The following is a 22,138-nucleotide window of genomic DNA, read 5'->3' on the forward strand; positions in this document are numbered from 1 at the left end:
GCAGCTGAGCTCAGAGGTAGGAGCTGTGCATCTGACCCCTCATCAAAATCCCACTGCTCCCACCAGTGCCCACTGCTCTCTGTGGGCTCTCCTGCACGTGTTGCTAGCTGCTCTGGGTATATGTTTAAGCTTATACCCCACCAGGCCATGATGGGGTAGCTGCCTGCTGCAGCCATGTAGCCCTGCACCGTGCCTCAGTTTCCCTCCAGCCTTTCTGCCCCCCCTCCCCCCCTGGGGTAGCAGCATTTGGATTCAGGCGTGCTGGGGAGAGGGATCATGGCCCTGCTTTGGACTGAGACCCAGTGGCAGTGTAAATGCTGTAGGCCCCTCCCTGGGGCCCATTCTCTGTTGGCTCAGCCTGGCAGGGTGCTCAGCTGTGGTCCCCGGTGCCCCTGCGGGGAGCAGCTGCACAGGCAGCGTGGCAGGGCAGGGTGTGGGCTCTAGCCTGGTGCCAGGGACTCTCTGAGAGCGTCTCTCAGCATGCCCAAGACAATGCTAGCACAGAGTGGGGGCCATGGCACCAGTGCTGGGGGGCATGCATGCTCCTGGCAGGAGCTTGTTCTCCTGAAACGGGGCATCCCCGGGGGCAAGGGCAAGGCAGCTCCGAGGCATTAACTCACCACCCCCCTCCCCAGCCCTCCTGCAGCCCTGGCCTCTGGGACGAGGCATCCCCAAGTGGGCTCCATCGGTGTGCCTGGCTCTGCACAGACATCCAGGCCCGCTGCGGGCTGCTCCTCTTCCCTCCTCCGCCAGCTCCCTCCCAGCCAGCTTTTCCTGCCGGCCCGCTCGATCCTTGTGCTCTGCAGCTTGCGCCTGCCCTTGGCTGGGCGTCGGGACAGGATGATTAATGCACGTCCTGGGCAGTTCCAGGCAGCGCGCAGGAAGTGCAGGGTGGGGAGCAGCCAGTCCGCGGCGCGGCTCGGGCCCATCACTAAGGGGTCATGGGGCAGGGGTAGGTGGGGGGGGCTCACTCCTGCTGCCTTCAGGCTGTATCCCTGGGTGGGGCAGCACCGGCTGTGCTGCGTGCAGAGTCTGTAGGGCGGCCTCAGCCATGGCCAGCTCTGCGGATGGCATCCCCCCGCCAGCCCTGCGCCCTCTGCCTTGTGGCTCTGTGCTCCGGTCTATGCCTCTTCCCAGGGGCACAGGGCTGGCAGGGATGCCTGACTCCTGTGTCCTGTGTCTGCATCCAGCCCCTCTTCCAGAGGGCTCCTGCCCCCTGCATAAAATCCCACTGCTCCCACCAGCGCCCATTTTTCTCTCTCCTTATCTCTCCCCAGCAGTGACGCTCTGACCCCTTTAAAGTGCCGGAGAGTTGTGCCCATCTGCATCATTCAAATGAAGTCCAGTTTCCATTTCTGGCTCTCTCCCTAGTGGCTGCTTCCCCTTGGGGGAAGCTTGTTGGCCCCACCATGCCTCAGTTTCCCCATTGGCACAGTGATGCTCTGCTGTCATCTCACAGGGCCTCGAGACCCCTGCATGGGCTACGTGGCGGGCAAACAGCCTGGGGCCAGAGAGGTACATCCCACGCCGAGCCCCGCGCTGCTGTTCTGACTCTTCGGCTCTTGCCTTGCAGGTTTGCCAGGACTGCGAGTTTGGCAGTAGTCTCCGGAGGGGATGGGAGGAAGGGGGAAGCTCGGCGCCTGCTCCTAGAGCTCCTGTGAGAAGCTTCTCGAGAGGGAGATGGGAAAGGCAGGGAGGGAGGAGAATGGAGACTCCAGGGTTGCTGCCAGGATTGGGGTGGGAAGCCACGGCCCTGGAAAGATGATGTATGGCCATGCCGTTCTCCTCGCCGGTCCATCCGATACGAGACCATGCCACTCAGCCAACAGCTGTGCAGACCTCGTGCTTGTAAGAGAGGGAAACGGAGCCAGGCTCACGTTTTAGGAGACTTGCTGTGCTTGAAACAGCCGCTGGCAGCGAGGGATGGGCAGGCGAGGGGCTCTGCAGTGCTTGGCAAGGCACAACACACCAGCGCTTTGCAACAGGGCTGCTGGTGTCCGGTGCCTGCCGGCCTCAGGTGATAATTGCAGGACCAGGCTGGCCCTTGACCCGGCTGTCTGTGAGAGCTGCTATTGCCCGATCCCCCACCGGGTCACGTCCTCGTGCTCAGACTTGCAGCATCAGCTGGTGAGGCTGTGTCATGGGACTCTTCTTTCCAGTCTTTGCACCTTCTGGTAAGTAGATGGGCTTAAAGGGGACCAAAAGAAATGCCACGTACACGCCAAAGACTCCTCCCTGCATTTGTCTTCCCATGCTGGACATTTTCAGTGGAGGTGTCTTGTCTTTTCTGCACCCACAGCCTATTCTGTCTTGAAAATTAGGCTGGGAGACTTGTCATGACCAAGACTAATGTGGATGTAGACACTGCATGGCCTGATTCATAGCGCTGAGCCGGCGATCTCTGCTAAGGGTCCATCTGCTTTCCCCTCCCCTCTCTGTGCGGTGTGGGTTTGAGCCCTTTTGGAGGGGATGCTCCATCAACATGGTGGCATCTACTTTGTCGATGGGAACCGCTGCTTCTCTCTGCCCTCGCTGGCTCTTTACTGTTTTGGTTAGGGGTGGACTAGCCTCTCGAGCGTACATATATTTATTGCATTTAAGTTGTGGGAAGCCGAGATCTTGGGAATTTCAGGGAGGCAACGTCTAGACAATGGGGTGAGACAATAAAAAGTCAACAAGAAGGAGAAGGAAGTTGACATTGCTGAGATTCTTCAACAGAACCACAGAGAGAAATTCTTTGGCATTTATGATTGCAATTGTCTGGGAAGGGCCCGCGAATGGGTAGGGTTACATTCCTGATACCACATGAAACCAAGCATATGATAGATGTGGGGACGTATCGAATGCCGTAGACATAAAACAGGCTACTGCCGCCCTTTGATTGGATGAAGGCGTGTCACGTGATCTTTCAAATTCTGAGCTATCGTCTCGAAAACTTTGACAATCCCTCGCTCGAGTCTGGCCTATTTCTGCCTTTGTTTAGTCACGCCGCATGTCCAGGAAGGCAGTTAGACAACAACAACACAAAACACATTCTTTATTTTTTCATGGACATTAGATTTCATAGACACTAGGGCTGGAAGGGACCTCGGAAGATCATTGAGTCCAGCCCTCCAAATTATTGCAGAGCATTTCCCCCCGCCAAGTGCCGGCAGTACTCCATATTGTTGGAAAGTGCAATAAAACGTCTGTTCCCTTGAACAAGAGCCATGCAAAACATTTCCTTTAACTTATCTCCCATGATTTTGATTTACATTTTGTGATAGGGCAATGCTAAATTGTAGTAACTCTTCTAAGCCCTGGGCAATGGCATAGCCTCGTATGTTTATATAGCCCCATACTGTATGACTTTATAGAAAGCTTATGCAATATTTCCCATCTCTGTGTTGTCTGTTGAAGAAATGGTCTAAATTTATATCTTACTAGAAATGTGCTGTATGAGTAATAATAGTTAGGAGTTTGAAGAATAATAATATCTAGGAATAATATGGCTAATATTTAGGACATCTGACGCTACATGAGTCACGTATTTGCACTGAATGCCATGGAGTTTAAATATAACACTGCTATAAGACGCAAAACGGGTTTGAAATATCAAAATCTCACTCCTTAAAATATGTTTCTTCCGTGTGGGGATATTCCTTTCAAACTGGATAATATGGATAGTTTGAAATGACAATGTTCTTTATTGTCTGTTTTTCTACACGAGAAATGAAGACAAGAAGGTCGAAACCCTTGGGGTCCAACCTGCCGGTGACTTGCCCTTGGGTGCAACTCACTCATGCGCGTGGTCCGACAGGGTGGGCGCGAGGTGGTGCTGGAGCGCGCTCGGAGAAGTCAGGCTTGCCAACTCGTTTTCTTTCCGTGAACTTGTGAATGGGAAAGCATGCCGGGTTGGCTGCCCCTGCATCTCAGGAGGCTTCAGAGCGCAGCGTGTGCTTGTGACTCCCGGCCATTCAATCCGGGGGCCAGACGTCCCGGTGGCTTCGTCTTGGTTGATGCATCCGTTCGGATGAGGGAGTCCATAAACGACGTGTCCATTAACCAGTCTCTGGATGCTGCGTGGATCCATCTCTTCCCCGTTCCTTCCCCCAGAGCTGTGGCATCTCTCCAGCGGGAGAAGGAGTACGAAATGGCCAAAACTTTCACGCTCACCTTAGCTGACGTAGCGTAGGCTGGCTGATTCCTGCGCCGTCACCTTTATACCTTGCCTTCCGCTGGCTGGTTCTTGCACAATCAGGTCTTCGATTACTACCTTATCTCGCTCCGTCTCTTCCATGACTTCCGAAGAGCCTCATCTTACAAACCTAGTGCACATGAACAACTAACCCTTTGGGTCCAGGGATTTCAGTAGATCTGGAGAAGGGGGAGAGAGGTTGCTAGAGGACATGGGGTGAAGCTAAATGAGGTGGCATTGCAAAGACTGAGGAGCAGTGGGATACAAGTGAGGGAGGGAATAACCAAGTCAAAACTCAAAACCGTCCTGGCAGTGGGATGTGCTGAGCTGTGGGATCGCCTCTGACAATGGAGAGCAACTGCTTGGGTTATGCTAGTCCAGACTGGCCGATGTGAGCTGCAAGGGGCTTTCAAGGGGCTTTTTGACAGCAACTCCCATCTTTTAACCCCTATGCCCCATTCAGGGCTTTCCCATCTCTCAACCCCATTCATCTCCAGCCAGAGCGGCCTCCAAGGAAGACAAGTCTCTTACTTGTCGGCTGGCAGTGTCTAGCGAGGAGGGTGGCCTCCATCATAAAGTGGTCCCAGATGATAACAATCTTCAGCATAGCCCTTATAAAGCCAGAGACGTCTGCTTTGTATATAAAGCCCCAATGTAGCTGGATGCTCAGCCTCTGTCTGACCTGAAAGGCCACCGAGGGGGGTGGCAGCTCCATGGTGAGCTGGTGGGGGCTGCTTGTTCAGTGCCCTTGTCTGCTCTGTTTGAGGCTGAAGAGCCCCGTGATGCCATCCCACCCTTCTTCCTAACCACGGGGGTCCATTCCCAACCCCCTGTTTCCTACCTCTGCCAGTATTATGTATTACCATCTCAACAACAGGCCATTAAAAGGTGACGCAGGGACCCTGGAGTCTCAGGGGAGGGGTGTAGGTGAACCAGCCCAGCTCCGTGCCTTGGATGTCTCTGCTGCCCATCAGTGATGCCCCGACGTTGGACCCCCTCTCCCCCAACTGCGGACGGGCATGGCCAGGCTGGCCATGCCTGGCCCGTTCGGTGCTGTCCCTGCAGTAATTGCAAGTGCAAGCACCTCAGCAGCATCCCTACTATGATTTATGGGCTGAAATCGCTCTCCCCTGGCCTCTTCCCACCCTCCCCACCTGCCATTTCCCCGCGGCCGAGCAGGAACATATGCTCCTCTCACAAGCAGCCTTTGTCCCTCCCTGCGCTGCTTATTAAAACCACGTGTCGGAGGGGGCTCCGGCCCTGCAGTGGGGCCTGCCCATTTACTCTCCGACAGCCTGGAGAGAAGCAGGAGTCATTTCCTCCGCTTGGGTCTTCTTCCCCCCTCTCCAGCCTTTCCCTTTCGGGGCCTCGTCCCTCTGCTGTAGCCTCCCCTGCTCTTATTTTCGGTGCACGTCTCGCCTTGCAGCCCCCCATTTTCATTGGAGAGGCCCTGGCTTCCCAGGGAGGAGGAGGATGGCTGGGCAGGGTAGGGCAAGGGGATGCAAGAGGTCTGCCCTCCCTGCTCGGGAGCGGAGCGGGGCCGGCGTGGCAGGCATTCGACGTACAAGCCCAGAAGCCGGTTGCCTGTATCTGGTTGGAGGCTCCTTACGCTGCCTGCCCGGGGCTGCCGTCTTCTTGCATGCAGACGGCGCTAAGCACCTATGGGGGCTATGCATAGGCCGTGGGAACCTGGAATACAAGGATGCTGCTGCTTTTCCTTGCAGGAGCAAGGCAATGTCCCACCCGGCGCATTGTCCTGGGGGTTGTGAAAGACCACGGCAGGGAGCTGTGTGTCTGCACGGGGTGGAAAAACTTCTCCGAGCGCCTGGGTCAGCCTGAGCCCGCAGCCGGGCATGGGAACGGGTGAGAGAGGACTGCAGGGACCAGGAGGAGCAGAGCAAGGAGGACACGCCGCCCAGCCTGGATGCACGTCGCTTGGCAGGTCCTCGAAGCCTTGTTCAATGACCCCCCTGGAGCCCTGGCCCTGTTGCCTTTCATCCCGGGCTGAGGCCAGGCAGCGAGGAGGCAGGGCCGGGACCCGCATTCCCGCTCCATCTGTAACAACACGGCGCGTCTAGACTCCCGTGTGCAGAACATTGCCTGGCCTTGTTCAGCCAAGCTGGCCGGGGCTCGTACCGGTCCCCCCGCGGGGCGGTGCCGGGACAGGAAGGGGCACCTGGGAGCTGGCCCGGGGGCTCCACGCCGACCGCACAGTCTGTTCCTTGGCTGCTTTGAAGGCAGCTCCCCGTGCACAGAGAAACCCTTATAGACGCACTGGTTTCCATTTTGCAATAACAAGCGGAGAAGGCCTTACAGTTTTTCCCTCCCCGCCCCTTCCCCAGCCAAACGCTGGCCTGATCAAGGGAGATGTGAAATGGGTCCCCGCGGGGAGAGCGCATTCTCCAGCTTACGAGCAGATGTAGCGGCGAGACGGGCGCTATGTGTGCACGTGCTCTGCGCGTTGCAGCCAGCTATCACCAGCTTGCAGACTCGCCCCAGCCCTTTCCCCTTGCCCGCCAGTCTCCTGTCCCTCGTTGCTGAAGTCAGGCCCTGCACGCTCGCATGCTGGACTGCCACCTCCCACGCTTGGCACCGGTCTGGGAGCCCCATGAATGCCCGTGGGAGGAAGGGGGAAGGCAGAGACCTGGCTCATCAGCTGCTTCCTTGCATTTGGCCCCTTCTGGGATGAAACAGCCACGAGGTTCCTTTGCCTATCGGTGCAGCCGGAGGCCTTAGCAAGGGCAAAGCAAGACAATATAGCTGGTAAGGTTACTCTGGTTTTAATAATGCAGCGAAACACCTGGGGCAACCTGGGGATCACAATAGCATGGGCAATTTCAGGATGACAGGCACTGGCAGAGCTGCTAAGTCCTTCATCCAGCCCCCGGGAAGGAGCATGAATAGATGCACTGTAGCGTTGAAAGGGGGAAGGAGTCCGGCTGCGCTGGCCTCGTCTCCCCCGGGAGCAGGCTGCATCTATCCAGCACGGCGGCCGCATTGCTCTATGAGCCTGGCGATGACGTCCTGGGTATGGGGCTACCTTCTTGTCAACGCTGGGCCAGCTACTCAGAGCCCTTCTCCTATAAGTGAGGTCGCTTTTGCACACTCGCTCACAGCCATGACACACCTGTATTGGCCAGAGCTTGTGATGTGCACCTGGCCCACGCATGGCTCTGTGACCAATGCTGCACACAGGTACCGTGTTTTCCTGTGTACAACATGCACCAGTGTATAAGATACCTCCCCCCGCACACAGACTACTGAAAAGAATAAGATTGTGGTTTTCGGAGTGCCCCAGCCCTTCCCATTTCCTGGCAGACCCTGGGGGGATTTCCCCTGGGCATGGTGCGGGGTGTGCATGGGGAAAGAGGGTAATGAGCCAGTGGGTTGACTGTGCGAGGGACAAGGCCGGAGATGGGGCTGGTGGCTCATCCAGGCATGCACCCAATGGATGCATTTCACTTGGTTTTCTCTTTTTGCCGGGGTCTACTTCTAGCATGCAGAGATCTGCATCTGTCCTGGCTGCCTGTGCCTATTCCCCATCTCCTCAATGTGGAAACCTAAGAGTCGGAGGAAGTGGGACCTAGCGTGAAGCCAGGGCTCAGGACACCTGGGTTTTCTTTCCCGGGCTGCCACTGGCCTGCAAAGTGGCCGTGATATCTGCTGGAGATAAAAGCCAGATCAGCGCTGGGGAGTTGGGGTGGGTCGCACAGCACAAGTGGCTTTGGGAGAGCAGCCACCAGGCTGGGTTATTTTAGTTCGAGGTACATTTGGGAAGAGGGGGTGAAGATTTCCTGTTCTTGCTAACATGGGTTCACCCCAGCAACCCCATGCCCCTCAGGCATTTTGCACACCCAGCTGATGAGACAAGGGCATCATCAAAGAAAAGGGGGCACACGCACCTTCTAAATTGTAGTCCCGTGTCTTGAGAGCTCAGACTGGGAGGGCTTCGATTGCCTTCCTAGTGGAGTCCTCCCCGGGGGGATCGAGGGACCACAGCAGCCCTGAGCCATCTGCATCCCCAGGGATTTCCCATCCCTCCAAGCCTACGCCGGTCCCCCACCGCACCTGCTCGGGCCCCCCGCAGTCGGAGGCAGCCGAGCTCGTCCCACGCGTCGCGGCTGCACCTCTTCCCCTCCGTCCCCCGGCATCCGTGCAAACCGCAGTCTCGCAGCATCCGCAAGCCAAACCCAACCAGCCCACCTTTACGAGACCACCCGTGCGGCCCCGGGCTCCAGCCGGCCTCGCGGCACAGGACAGCCGGGCTCGCCAACAGCAGCAACATGTGTTTTATATTCTCCCTGGATGTGTGCAGACTTTCCCGTGTCTCTATTTATAGAGGGTGACACGTCTGGGGGCAGTCACCACCGCACAGGCTGGCACTGTTCACTGTAACGCTGTCATTTGGAGGCCCAGGTGTTGTGAGCCATGAACGAGGCAGGGAAGCTTGCAGTTGTGCCGAGTGGTTTTGGAGCAACCGGGTGACCGGGGTCTGATTAGCTCGCTGGGGATACAAGCGGAGAAGGAGTGCGATTGTCTCTGTCTGGGCTCAGCGGATGTCTAGCCATGTGCGACGGCACGTCGGGGGAGTGGTGATAGCCAGGAGGGCGACCCACTCTTCTCCGTGTCCGCAGGGGCAGCACCAGGAAGTCGTGGGATGAAACTGCGCCTGGAGAGATCAAAGTTGGGTCTTAGGAAGATCCCTCTAATGATAAGCCCTGGACCGGACTCCCCAGAGCGGTGGTGGGATTTCTTTCATGGGAAGCTTTTAAATACAGGGTAGACACATGCGTCTGGGCGGGTTTCGACAGGGAGGATCCTGTCTTGAGCAGGGGGCAGATACCTGCCCTGTTTCCTATGAGTCCATGAGGGACTGTCCAGGTCACCCTATCCGGCAGGGAAAACTCCCCTTGACATCAGGGCAGCACAGAGAGACCCACACCGAACGCTTTTGAACGTGCCACACACACTGCTGCACTCTGATCGCCGCTTGTAATTATTATTTATCTGCCTGGAGAACTGGAGGGTGAGCTAAGAGTGCCTAAGGCAACATCCTACTGGCTCCGAAAGGATCGGAGGAGCTATTTTTTGGCTGCTAGACATCGACAATGATTTACTTTCTCCTTTACCATCCTGGGGGGGGAGACTTTGGCTGGTCAGATGTCATTGAGCCCATGAAACAGCTTCATGTGAAACAGTTAGTGGCACCTCTGAGAGATGGGGTCACGGGGAGGGGGGTCCGGACTATGCCGTGTGTTTGAGGTGTGCCCCGTGGCAAAGCTGGGCCCGGCCCGAGGAGGCAGCTCCGTGATACTGGCCTGCGTCCCGCTCTCCATGTGCCGTGCACACTCGCAGCAGCAGGGCTCAGGCGCGTGATGGATGGTGTTGCTCTGGGAGCCAAGGGTTTCTGCCACTAGCCATAACAGGGAGGCCTGGCTTCTTTCCAGCATCCAGATGTTTTGCAACAGCAGCCTTCCGCTTCTCCGGGGGCCGGCGTGGGGGGGAGCGGGCCATGCCAGCCAGTCCACGGCTGCCCGGGCATCCGGAGAGCCCTATCTGCTTTGCCTCTGAGCTGGGGAGCCTGGACAAGATGAGGGGTGAGATCCTGGAGAAGAGCCCCCTTCGTCTCCTGGCAGGAGGATACTTTGCTTCCTCGGGTGGGTTGCGGCGAGCAGCCACTGCTTGTCCCACGCTGTGTCCCGGAGATGATGGATCGAGAGGCTTTCATGCTTCTTCTGGCTGCCTTCCCTTAGCTTGTCAGCACAGGAGCACAGCCCTGGTCCTGAATTCACAGCTTTCATCCTGGTACAGCAGCGTGAAGCTCCCAGGTGCCGCAATCAAGGATTCCTGGGTGACCCTCAACAGATGAGGTCTGCCCCCTTTGCATTGAAGTGCTGGCTTTTGAGGCATTTTACCTCTCAGAGGTCCCCAAAGGAGCTTCCTATGAGCGTTGCTGGGGGGGGCTGAAGGCCTTTTCTGCCCCTTTCCGTCTCCACCGGTCAGGCAGGGCAGCATCCCCTTTGCTCCGTGCTCCACCCCTTGCTCTTCTAACTGCAGTTTCTTCAGTCCAAACGCGTTGTTGCACTGCCGCCACTGCCCCGCGCCGGGGCGCCGGGTGTGTTGGAATGGCCGCAACAAAAAAAGAGTCAAATTAGGCGCCTGATTGCACACAAATTAGGCTCCTGATTGCACACCAGGTGCTGAACTCCCCATGCGAGAGGGATGTTGCCTTAACATCTGCGCACAGGTGCACTGAGGCTGGCCCCAGCTCCGAAATCTGGGCTCCCTTCTGTGTGTCCCACGGGACAGACCCGCTCACACGGCCACGGGCAGCTTGTGCAGAGCTGGCAGAGATCTAGATGGGGCTGGTCCCGCTTGGAGCAGGGGGGTGGACTAGACGTGATCTCCGGAGGTCCCTTCCCACCCTCGTTTTCCACGAGTCCGTGACTCAATGCCATATACAGACGGACATAACTCACGTCCGCTCTCACTTAAGATGCACACGCAGCTCCCGCCCCTGCAGTCACTGGGATGCGCACCGAGGCATGCTCTCTCCCACACACATGCGCATACACACACATGCACACACTCAGTCGGGGCACACACACGCACTCATGCACACAGGGGTTTCTGGCCTCGCTCGGAGCAGACAGGCCTACCCAAATCAGACTCCTCGCTGGGAGCCAGGATAAATATTTTCCGGTAAATTACTAGCACTAATAATTATAAAAATCTGCACTTGCGACTCGGAGCCAAGGGCAGGTTTCCAAGCAGCTGGCGAGCACATGACCTATTGTACCCTCGCAGGCCTGTGTGCGGCCCCCCCGCGGCACCAGCGCCCGGCTCTGAGCAGCCTCGGTCCCAAGGACCCGGAGGGGGGGTTCAGGCGCTGCTCCGGGGAGGAGGCCAGGGGCTGATTACCTTCCCCTTGGATACCAGCTGCTCTTACTGGTTCCAGTGAAGGGGAGTAAATGAGGGCAGTAGTGTGTGTGTGTGGGGGGCACTTTGGCATCTGCTTCTGGGGTGGTCAGAGGCTGCATCTCTGCCTTCCCGCTTGCTGGGGCTGGCTGCAGCGATGGGAGAGGTCGCGGCGGATGTTTTCTCCAGGGCAGCCTGGCTTTGGGGCTAGCTTTTGTTGCTGGAAGCATTGCAGGAAAGAAACCCTCCGCTCCAAGTGTGATGTGGCAGGTGCAGGCTGACCAGCCACGAGACTGGGACTGGGATGGGCTCTGCCACATCTGGCGCTGGATTCATTTTACCCAGAATCCTCCTCACGACGGCTGCCACCGTTCCCCGGCTGGCTCTGGCCATTGTGGACCACTGCCCAGGCCACCGGTCGCTCCTAGAGTTACTCCTGGCCTTGGCACTGGGCCCCAGGGTGGCAGGGAGGGGGCAAGAGCAGGTGGGGTGCAATCCCAGAGAGCAAGGGTGTGCAACAGTGGTGGGTGCATGGGGAAAAGACTGTATTAGTTCAAATCCTGGCCCAGGAGGGAAGGGCACTGACTGTGCCAGCTGCACCTGGCACTCACCGACTGCATGTATCTGCGTGTTTAATGGTTTCGGCTGCAATAGCATTGTATTTGCAGCCTGGCTTTTGTTGCTTTGAGCTGGCACTGCAGGGTCTGATGGGCACCTCCTTTAGCTGCCCCCATGCCCCTTCCCTCAAGTGTCTGAAGGGACCTTGTCCTCTGAGGCTGAGGAGGATGTGGGGGGTCTATAAGCACGAGCACTGGTAGTGGGGGAGAGTTATGGATCTGATCCTTTGGGATGGAGACTTCTTGGCATGAGCTAAATTGAACCCATCCCCGGGGTTCGGATGCCCTGGGAGAGGTTTGGGAACAGCTGCGTCTGCCACCATTGCACAGTGACATTTCTGCTGTATGAATATTAACATTGCTTCAAGATCCGAGAGCTCAGGGCTGCCGGCACTTGGCCAAAGGCAGCCCCTGCCCCAAGCCGCTTGCAGACCAGGATACAGCCAGGCTAGAAAGATGTCCCAGCTCCATTTAATGCTATCCCTTGTCCTCTCACTGCAAACGGGAGGAGAGCGCAGGTAGCTGCCTAAGGGGTCGGGGTTGTGCCGGTGTGTCCAAGGCCTGGAGAAGAAGCTGAGTTGCGAGGGAAGTGGTGGCTGGGCACATTGGGGTTAGGATGGGGGTGGAGGCAGTGTGGGCATATCAGCCCTGGGAGCCCACAGCTGGACAAGGGAGAGGAAGGCAGGGACTACGGAGGATGGGGAGCCCTTGGGCGTGCGGTGGGGACAGGCTGGTGAGGTGCAGCAATGCAAGCAGGAGGAAGGGGAGAGTAAACCTAGGCACAGTGTCCCAGATCCTGGCTCCAAAGACAGCAGATGCTTGTGGCCCGTGGAGAAACCCACTGACTCCACCACGACTCTGCCGGCGGGGGGGGTCTTCCAGCATGCATCCAGTTGCAGGACTGTGCATCTCCAGGGTAGGCCCTGTGCTTTCCTGCACCCTGTGCAGCTCCAAGCACATGCTGACTCCAGAGGACAGCTGGGAAAGGAGGGCATGGCTTCTGCGAATGGCTCATTTCTCCCTCCAGCACAGGAGGCCTTTGGCTGGCAATGAGAAAAAGAGACGCGCATTTCCCTGTTCTGCATGGATTCAGAGACAAAGAAGATGGTTTACAGGTCAGTGCGAAGTCTTTCCTCCCTCAGCTCCTCTGGGTTCATGACGGACGATGACTCAGGCAGTAAATAGCAGTGGTTTCTAAAGCTGTACACCCCAGTTGGCTGAACTCCCTGCCTGGGAGGACTTCACAGTAATGGATCTCGGCTTTGAGTGGAACTTATGCAGAAGGTTGCAAACTCCTCTCCACACAAGACGTCTGCAGAAGTGGTTTTGATTTAGCCCGAGTGCTATGGAAAGAGAGCGAGGGAGAGAACAAGGGATGGAAGAAAGCCACGGGAAATGGAAGAACAGGATGGAGGGCTTTTGCATGTCTGGAGAGGAGGAGTTCAAGGCATTTTCCAGATGCCCATTGATTTTTAAGGTCAGAAGGGCCTTGAAGGAATTCAAGCCTCCAGCCCTGCCAGAGGCAAGCAAATGTTATGTTCCCCATTTTACCAGAGGAGGACTTGGGCAAGTGTCTGTGCCAAAGTCGTGACATGTGGACTTGCACTCAGATCCACCTGACTCCCAGCCGGAGGCTGAGTGCACAGGCCCATGCACAAAGTGTTGCCCTTGTTTTCCAAGGGGCTGCTGACTTACAGCACCGGCGGGCTCGAGGGTGAGCCGCACCCCTGGAAATCAGACCCCCTGCCCCCATGCTCACGTCATATAAGAGGTCGGGGAAGCCACAGAGGGCCTGATTTGCAAGCACCACATTTATGGGAGCCCATCAGTGTCCCAGATCCCTTCCCCAGTTACAATTGAGCAGCCCAAATGATTGGGGTGGCTTTGTTTTAACATCAGTGCAAAAGGAGTACAGTCGTACATCACAACCAGACCGTCCTGGCGTCACCCAATCATTATCATTTGACTATGTGATATCACCTGGGAAGTACCGTCCTCCAAAGGCGGGACTTCCTGGAATGACCCCCATGATGGACAAGCTGAAAGCTGGAATGGACAAGTTCATTTGGATTCACAGCTTAGCGGTACCGAGTTACAATGCAAACCCCTTCTCTATTGTTAAGAAAGGACGTTCGTTCATTTGAATTCCAGGCCGCAGAGGTTTCTGGCTCGGTTCGGATTTTGGCTTTCTGCAGTCAACAGGAAATGGGAGATGGATTTCTTGGTAAACTGGGTTTTCTATAAACAGTCTGAGGGCCTGACCCCGTCCATGCCGGAGCAGGGAGAGCAAAAGCCTGGGAAGTTTATATCTGTTTATGACATTTTTCTGCTCTCGTTTCCTCTGGCTGCATTGCTCCTTGGAGTTCTTCTTTGCCAAGCATTTAACCTTCAGGAAAATCTCTAGGCAGCTGAATGCAATTAGTTGTATTGGCGTGTGCTGACTTCTTGATCAGGTAAACTCAGGCGCGCACCATACTACACACGTGCACACTCCAAACACATTCATTATATGCGAGCAATCTAGCATGCACACACAGACTGCATCCTGAAAGTTAAGGAGCTGGTGGAGAAGGCACTGTAGCTCTGGAGGGCTGTTGCCCCTGGGAGTAGCGTGCGCTGTAGCTCTGGAGGGCTGTTGCCCCTGGGAGTAGCGTGCGCTGTAGCTCTGGAGGGCTGTTGCCCCTGGGAGTAGCGTGCGCTGTAGCTCTGGAGGGCTGTTGCCCCTGGGAGTAGTGTTGGAGCTTGAATCTAGGAAGGAGGAGAAAGCCAATTTTGTGCTGTGGGTCGGTCAATATTGGGTCAGAAGGAGAAGGAGACCAACCCGGGGCTGCGAATCCCACTCCCCCACACAACTACGTGCTCCCATTGCTGAAGAATATGTGTATCCTAAATCAGGCTCCTCAGTCACCCAAGGACCCATCAAGCCTGATGGACTTCATCCTTGACTTTGAGGGACTGCCGACAACACTGATGATACTAATGATTTGTTTTTTATATTATGGTGCTGCTTAACAACCCAAGCTGAAATTGGGCCCCGTTGGAACTACAGTAGACGGACATCGTCCTCGACTTCGAGGGACTGCCAATGACGATTGGGTCAGAAACCTGAGCTGCATCTGGGTTGTGACCCTGCAGAGGTGTCCGCAGGGGGTCTGAGGGCTTGCACCTATTGCCTGTTTATCGGTGACTGGGCTTAAGCATGTCAGATGTGTCATGTGAAGGGCTCTATAAACTGGTCCACGGCCTTCATTTGTACACCAGCAGCACATGGCTGAAAGGGCAATGCCTGGTCCTGCCTGACTCGTGTACCATGACCTCTTCCCCCAACTCCTTTGCCCACCCTAACCCTTTTGGTGTCCATCTTCTGGGAGCCTCACGTGGGGAGAGGGGGCTGGAAAAGCCGCAGGGAGGATTTTCTTCCTGCTGAATCCCAGAGACAAGGTGGGACAAAGCTGCCGGCCAGAGGCAGCAGTGCAAATCCTTGCCAAGACTGACTAGACGTTAACCTTACAGGGGAGGGAAGCAATGCCAGAGATGCCTCCTGTCACCAACACTTCATGAAGGGAGGGGAAAGGTCCTGTTGTATCCGTTAGAGATAAATGAACCCGGCTGTTGCTTTCTGATAAGGAGCCTTTTTTGCGCAGGGATCCACTGGGACGTTGTGCACAGGCAGCTTGTTAACGAGGCTTTCCGACGAAACGCGTTGTCGGAGGAGAAGGCGGCAAGTGATGGTTTCCAAGTGCTGACAGGTTTGAAGCCCTGCCCCGGCGAGGTGGAGGAGACAATCATGGCTGTCCACGAGGAAAGAGATTGCACGTCCCACCCCATCCCTCCCCTCGGCTATCTGAGGAACATAAGGGGGATGTTTCCTGCAGAGTCAGCTTTCTTGTGGGATGCCTGCCCCTGGAGGGACACGGGCGGCAGGAGTTTGCACCCCAGACTGTCACTACCGGTCCAGAAACTCTGCTGATGCCCATGTGGGGAAGCACCGAGAGGCCTGGCTTGGTCGCTAGGTCCTCTGTGCTAGTTGGGGCCGGGCAGGCTAACCCTGGGAGGGAGGGAGGGAGGGCAAGCATGCCTGCGGCAGGCTGGGTGATTGCAGCTGGGTGCTACTCCCTGCAGAAGCCAGCAGCGGGGAACGGTGCCGAGCCTGTGTGCGCTCCTGTGACTTTGGTGCTCTGCTGCACTCGAAAGCAGCCCCTTTGCCCACCCGCCTGTACTGTGCAGGGGGTAGGTGCTTTCACATCAGGATCACAATAGGCTCCATCCCTGCTTTGTTGCTGCCTGAGCTGCTGCTGAGCTAAAGCTGCTCACCCAGGGCCAATACAGCATGCGAGAAGCATCAGCAGCAGGTGGTTTGTACAGCACCTTGCACAACAGATAAGGGTGCATGCTCCCAGGGCGAAGGAGAAGAGGACAACCAGCCTTGGGGATATCTTCGTGGCTAGGTCACTAGCCAGACCAGCACCTGTGCTGAGTTGGGGCGCTTGTACACGTTACGTGTTGTTTAGATACACGGCACGAAACGCCACCAAAAATCCCCGTTTCGCTAGGTTAGTTGCGTGGGAAAACACACGTTGACATCTTTTGATCGTGGTAGGTTTCAATTTATCGTGGTAAATTAGACCACCTCCAACACGCTTTGGTGGCTGGGGTGAGCTCCCCTCTGAGCCACCTGTGTGTCTTCCATGTGATTTCCGTGTTTGCGGTTCTCACACAGGAGCCGTGTAAATGCTTGTGGGGTAGGTAGGTCTTCATGGAGACCACGTGTCCATGCGTTTGCTCAGGGAGGGGGAGGCGAGGAGCCCCCGAGGTTTGGCCCTGCAGCTGGCCAGCCCTTCCCGAGAGGTGTCCAAGATGGGGGTTTCTTATTTTTGTTCTTTCCGAATCGTCCGGCTCTCCTCCTGCATAGGAGCCGCGTGCGTTGCTGCTTGTAACTCAGTTCCTCACGTTTCAGAGCGCTTTGCCGCGGGCCTGCCGTTAACAAATCAGACCTTTGCTGGCACGCAGGCCTCCAATTTCTCGGCAATCAGCGCTTAAGAAAATACAGGCTGACCCCAGGGGCGAGAGGGGGGCAGGGAAAGCGAGCCGGGAGCAGGGGATCTTCAGCTGGTTCTCATTAATCGTGGCTCATTCATTGAGATCCAGCTTCCCCCTTCCATCTTCCACTGAGGCTCATTATCCTGCTTTCAACTTCGTTGCAACATTCAGCTGCACCCAGGCAACTATAAGGAGCAGGAGGGCTTTTCAGTGAGAAACCCATCCATCCATCCATCCATCCTTCCTTCCTTCCTTCCCTTGGCTCCTGTAGAGCAAAACCCCCTTCAGCCCTGCTCCAGCATCCACCTCCACCATCAGCCCTAGAGATGAACCCACTGACTCTCATCTCAAAGGACCCGTGTTCTTTCTCACAAGCCCCGATCCCTCCAAAGACGCACACACACGTGCATGCGTGCACACTCTCCCCTTTCCCTGCCTTGCACACGCCCCGTAGCATGCTGGGTGGTGGAGAACACTACCCTGCATTGTTGAGCTAAGGAGGCAAGGCCCTTAGACAAACATGAGGTTAAGGCGGGGGCAGTTGGCTAGACAGCGGGGGTGACCCCAAAGCCCCCCAAGGGGCAGGCCGTCATTAGGAGCTGGGGGCACTTCGGGGCATGATCCTGTTTGCAGATGGGAACAAAGGGGCTTTCTTTCTGTTTCTGCTCCGAGGGGACTTGGCTGGTGGAACAAAGGGGGAAGGAAGCCGCCTGCGTCAGAGACGACGGCGAGATGGATTTTTCGGAAGAGCAAGGAGCGTCGAGGGTCCGGGGGATGAATGGGGAATGGACTCGCTTGTCTGACGACTCCTCTGAAAGGACAGAGACCCTCGGAGGTGGGTAAAAGACTCCCTTGTGAAGAACCTCTCGCTGTCTTTCCACAAGCAGGAAGCCCGGCTGGCTGTCGGGCCAACCCACGCCATGCAGCATGGCCCGGTGGCGCGATCTCCAGGTTCCTTCATTACCTTTCATGGCGGTGCAGCCAGGACTCCTAGCAAAGTTTGCAGCAGAGTCTGAAACGCCTCCTGCAGTCGGTCTGGGGTGGATCTCTGCCATGCCTGCGGTGGGAAGGACATTGGGTATGTTTGGAAACTTCACCCTAGTGCAGGGGAGAAGACTGAGCTATCCAAATATGCATTGTATCTGTCCAGCTTTGAAGCATCCTTGCAAATAAAAGGCCTTTCTGCTGTGAGAATGGTACCCTGTACTGATCCCCCCACCCACCCAAACCCAGAGCCACGTCTGCCCCAAAGTAAAAGCCTGCAATGGCCAACCAGATACCCAGCAACCAAAATAGCAGATCTCCCCTTAGCCAGTGACTTCAGGATTCCTCCAGAGTTGGGAAGGGGCTCGGAGGTCATCCTGACCTGGGGGCAACTAGTATCCCAAGACAGACATAAGCAAAGCTGTCTCGAGAGAAGTACATTACACAGTCCCCGATGCCCTCGATTCTGCATTTACATCTATGTGTATTTTCAGTACGGGCAGGTGCAGGCTTTGCTACTGATACGCCGCTATGTTTCTGCATGGCGAGTGCGTAGACGAAGTAGGATTTGGGTGTCGTTGGATCTAAATGCGTCTCCCGCATGGTCTGGAATAGCCTGGTGGGTGAAACGTAGATGGAGCCGTGCTCTGGCAGAGCAGGTGGTGTGATCAACACTGAGAGGCAACATTGGGTCAGTTTTGCTCGAATTTTATTTAGGAGGAAAATTGTGGGTTGGGGGCAGAAGGATCTTACAATGTCTCGATGAAAGATTTGGACGTTTCAGTGGGGAATGGCTCGTTTCAGATCCTCAAGCCTGTATTATAATGGAAGGCGAAATGAAGTCAAAAAGAAACTTTAAAAATAACATTTCCAACGTGGAGAATATCAATATTTTCCTCCCCCTCCCCTCGAATTTGGAACAAAGTCATATTTAAAAACATTTTGAAATCTTTTGCACCGAAAAAGGACTTCCACCCTCTACACAGCTCTGTTCTGGAGTAAGTCTGTAGGAGTGTGTTTGGCACGGGTCTGTGTATTTTGGCTTGTGCATGTTCACATTTTAAATGGGGTGCGGGCACGTGTACTCATGCACTTCTCCCTCCCTCTTTTTTGTAATGCTGATGCCAGTGTGAGCTTGTAAGTTCATTGCTTTTTCATGTGCTTACTGGAAAAAGCATCACGAGCAGGTTGTTTTGGCCAGTGATTAGGTGTGCCTGGCTGCACAGTGCCCTGTCATCAAAGGATGCTACTGGCATTGACTGTGCAATGCAAATAACACTGGGCATGCGAGCAATTAGCCTGTGCCATAGCGTTTTCTTCTACATCCGGGGCCAACTTCACCAATGATGTAAATGCTGCTGTTAGTTGCACATTGGAGTTGGGTGGATCGTAAATCAGGTGTAAGTCAATGGAAGTAGCCAAGCAGAGTAGTCGGCACCAATTTGGTGTAGCGAGGGAGCAGTCAGGCCTAGTGTAAGTGGCTGCAGCTCTCCTGGAAGTGAGCGGTGGTTGTTCCCCACTGCAGCAGGGCTGAATTGATAGTGGGGTCATCAATGAGTTCTGCTTTTCCTCGCACGTCCTCTCAGCTCCGTCCCCGTTGGGAGGCACGGAGCTCCAGATCGTTCTGCAGATGGAGCCCCGAGATGCATGTACGAGCAAGTTACAGAAGCATGCGGAAAAGCCTATTCTCCGCGCCATGCATAAACGCCTACCACCTGCCTGTTTGCCTCTTAAGTTTATTCCACAGGACTGGACTGGTCTCAAGAATGACGCCATTTATTGTAGACTGCTTTCTTCCCCGTGCACCGTTTGAATTTGCATTGCACCTTCATTCTGAAGGAAATGAGGTTGTACCATGACACCTTCATTACAACGCTGCTGGACCTGTTACCGCTAGGTTCGCTCCAGAGCTCCAATATGTACCGGTGTTCAGCTGTAGGGAGTCCGTGCAGGTTTGCTATTGCAGCTGTAAATCAAAAGAGCAACTTGTGAGAGGACCAGGTCCCCCAGAGGAATACCATGGTGGAGGCTGGGTTGCGTGTGGCAAGACTCTTGCCTGGAAGGTCGCTGGTGGTGTGACCTCTTTCCCAACATAGATAGTGCCCATCATGACTGTTGTGTGTTTTGCTGCTCTAAGCCACTGAAATGGGCTCTTGCCTAGCTGATCCTCCTAGTTCCTTGGCAAGATTAAAAAATGACTAGCATTTCTCTTCCCCATCATCAGCTAGTTTAGCCCCAGGTCTTTTATAAAGACATCTCCTTTCCATCTGGACTCCCTAGAGGTGTTTTAAGCACTGCCAGTGTCTCCAGTCATGTGCACTAAGTTGAAACAATCTGATCCTAATTCTTCTCCCAGTTTCACCAGTACAACCAGTCCAATTCAAGTCAACAGCTGGGTAAGGGAGCCCCTGAGGGCAGAATAGGGCTACGTGGTTTCCCCCTTAGCTCTGCTCATTGTTGGCATCTGCTGTCGTCTCCGTCTTTCTCAACTGCCTTTGAGGATAGGAGAGCCGGTGGTGATCATCATGCCTTTGGGGACAGGAGAGCCGGTGGTGATCAACATGCCTTTGGGGACAGGAGAGCCGGTGTTGTTCATCATGTCTTTGGGGACAGGAGAGCCAGTGGTGATCATCATGCCTTTGGGGACAGGAGAGCCGGTGTTGTTCATCATGCCTTTGGGGACAGGAGAGCCGGTGTTGTTCATCATGCCTTTGAGGACAGGAGAGCCAGTGGTGATCATCATGCCTTTGGGGACAGGAGAGCCGGTGGTGATCATCATGCCTTTGGGGACAGGAGAGCCAGTGGTGATCATCATGCCTTTGGGGACAGGAGAGCCAGTGGTGTTCATCATGCCTTTGGGGACAGGAGAGCCGGTGTTGTTCATCATGCCTTTGGGGACAGGAGAGCCAGTGGTGATCATCATGCCTTTGGGGACAGGAGAGCCGGTGTTGTTCATCATGCCTTTGGGGACAGGAGAGCCGATGTTGTTCATCATGCCTTTGGGGACAGGAGAGCCGGTGGTGATCATCATGCCTTTGAGGACAGGAGAGCCACTGGTGATCATCATGCCTTTGGGGACAGGAGAGCCGGTGTTGTTCATCATGCCTTTGGGGACAGGAGAGCCGGTGTTGTTCATCATGCCTTTGGGGACAGGAGAGCCAGTGGTGTTCATCATGCCTTTGGGGACAGGAGAGCCGGTGTTGTTCATCATGCCTTTGGGGACAGGAGAGCCAGTGGTGATCATCATGCCTTTGGGGACAGGAGAGCCGGTGGTGATCATCATGCCTTTGGGGACAGGAGAGCCAGTGGTGTTCATCATGCCTTTGGGGACAGGAGAGCCGGTGTTGTTCATCATGCCTTTGGGGACAGGAGAGCCAGTGGTGATCATCATGCCTTTGGGGACAGGAGAGCCGGTGTTGTTCATCATGCCTTTGGGGACAGGAGAGCCGGTGTTGTTCATCATGCCTTTGGGGACAGGAGAGCCGGTGGTGATCATCATGCCTTTGGGGACAGGAGAGCCGGTGTTGTTCATCATGCCTTTGGGGACAGGAGAGCTGGTGTTGTTCATCATGCCTTTGGGGACAGGAGAGCCAGTGGTGATCATCATACCTTTGGGGACAGGAGAGCCGGTGTTGTTCATCATGCCTTTGGGGACAGGAGAGCCGGTGGTGATCATCATGCCTTTGGGGACAGGAGAGCCGGTGTTGTTCATCATGCCTTTGGGGACAGGAGAGCCGGTGGTGATCATCATGCCTTTGGGGACAGGAGAGCCGGTGTTGTTCATCATGCCTTTGGGGACAGGAGAGCCGGTGGTGATCATCATGCCTTTGAGGACAGGAGAGCCAGTGGTGATCATCATGCCTTTGAGGACAGGAGAGCCAGTGGTGTTCATCATTTTTGGAAGGTCTCAGCATTGGATAGGTCTAACATGTAGATTTTGTGGGGACCTGGCCAACCTTCTTTATCTCAGGGCTAGATGAAAGGGGAGGCATTCCTGCAACTTCTTCCTCCTGAGATGGGCTCACGGTACAGAAAAGGCTGAGGAGCACACGGCTAGAAGATCGAAAAGCAGAGAACAGGAAGGAGCCCAGCCTCAAAATTTGGATCTGATGCTTTTGCTGTGAGGCTGTCTCCCTTTGTGAACCATGCAGAATGGGAACCATGGACTTGAAGACTGCCAGGGTTCAGGGAAATATATTCAAAGTTCATTCATTTCAAACCCCGAGGGGGAAATGAGAGAGGACGGAGAAAGCTCCCTCCATCTTCGAGCCAGACCTGTCTGGGTGGCACATTCCCATCATAAAAAGCTGCTGTTTTAGATGTCTGTCAGCCAGAAGTGGCTCACCCCAGAAGTATGCGAGTCCTCGTACGCCGGGGAAGGCCTGGCTGATTAGAGCCGTTT

The 22,138-nt window shown here is 55.5% G+C and overlaps 1 long non-coding RNA gene across 1 annotated transcript; it reads left to right on the forward strand.

The window, feature by feature from the left end:
• Positions 1-5,196: 5,196 nt before the first annotated feature.
• Positions 5,197-17,946, forward strand: LOC132243355 (uncharacterized). Its single transcript, XR_009454827.1, has 2 exons — positions 5,197-10,879; positions 17,425-17,946. It is a non-coding gene; the product is annotated as an uncharacterized LOC132243355 (long non-coding RNA).
• Positions 17,947-22,138: the final 4,192 nt, after the last annotated feature.

Source organism: Alligator mississippiensis, chromosome 9 (genome assembly GCF_030867095.1).
Source record: "Alligator mississippiensis isolate rAllMis1 chromosome 9, rAllMis1, whole genome shotgun sequence".
Classification (NCBI taxonomy): domain Eukaryota; kingdom Metazoa; phylum Chordata; order Crocodylia; family Alligatoridae; genus Alligator; species Alligator mississippiensis.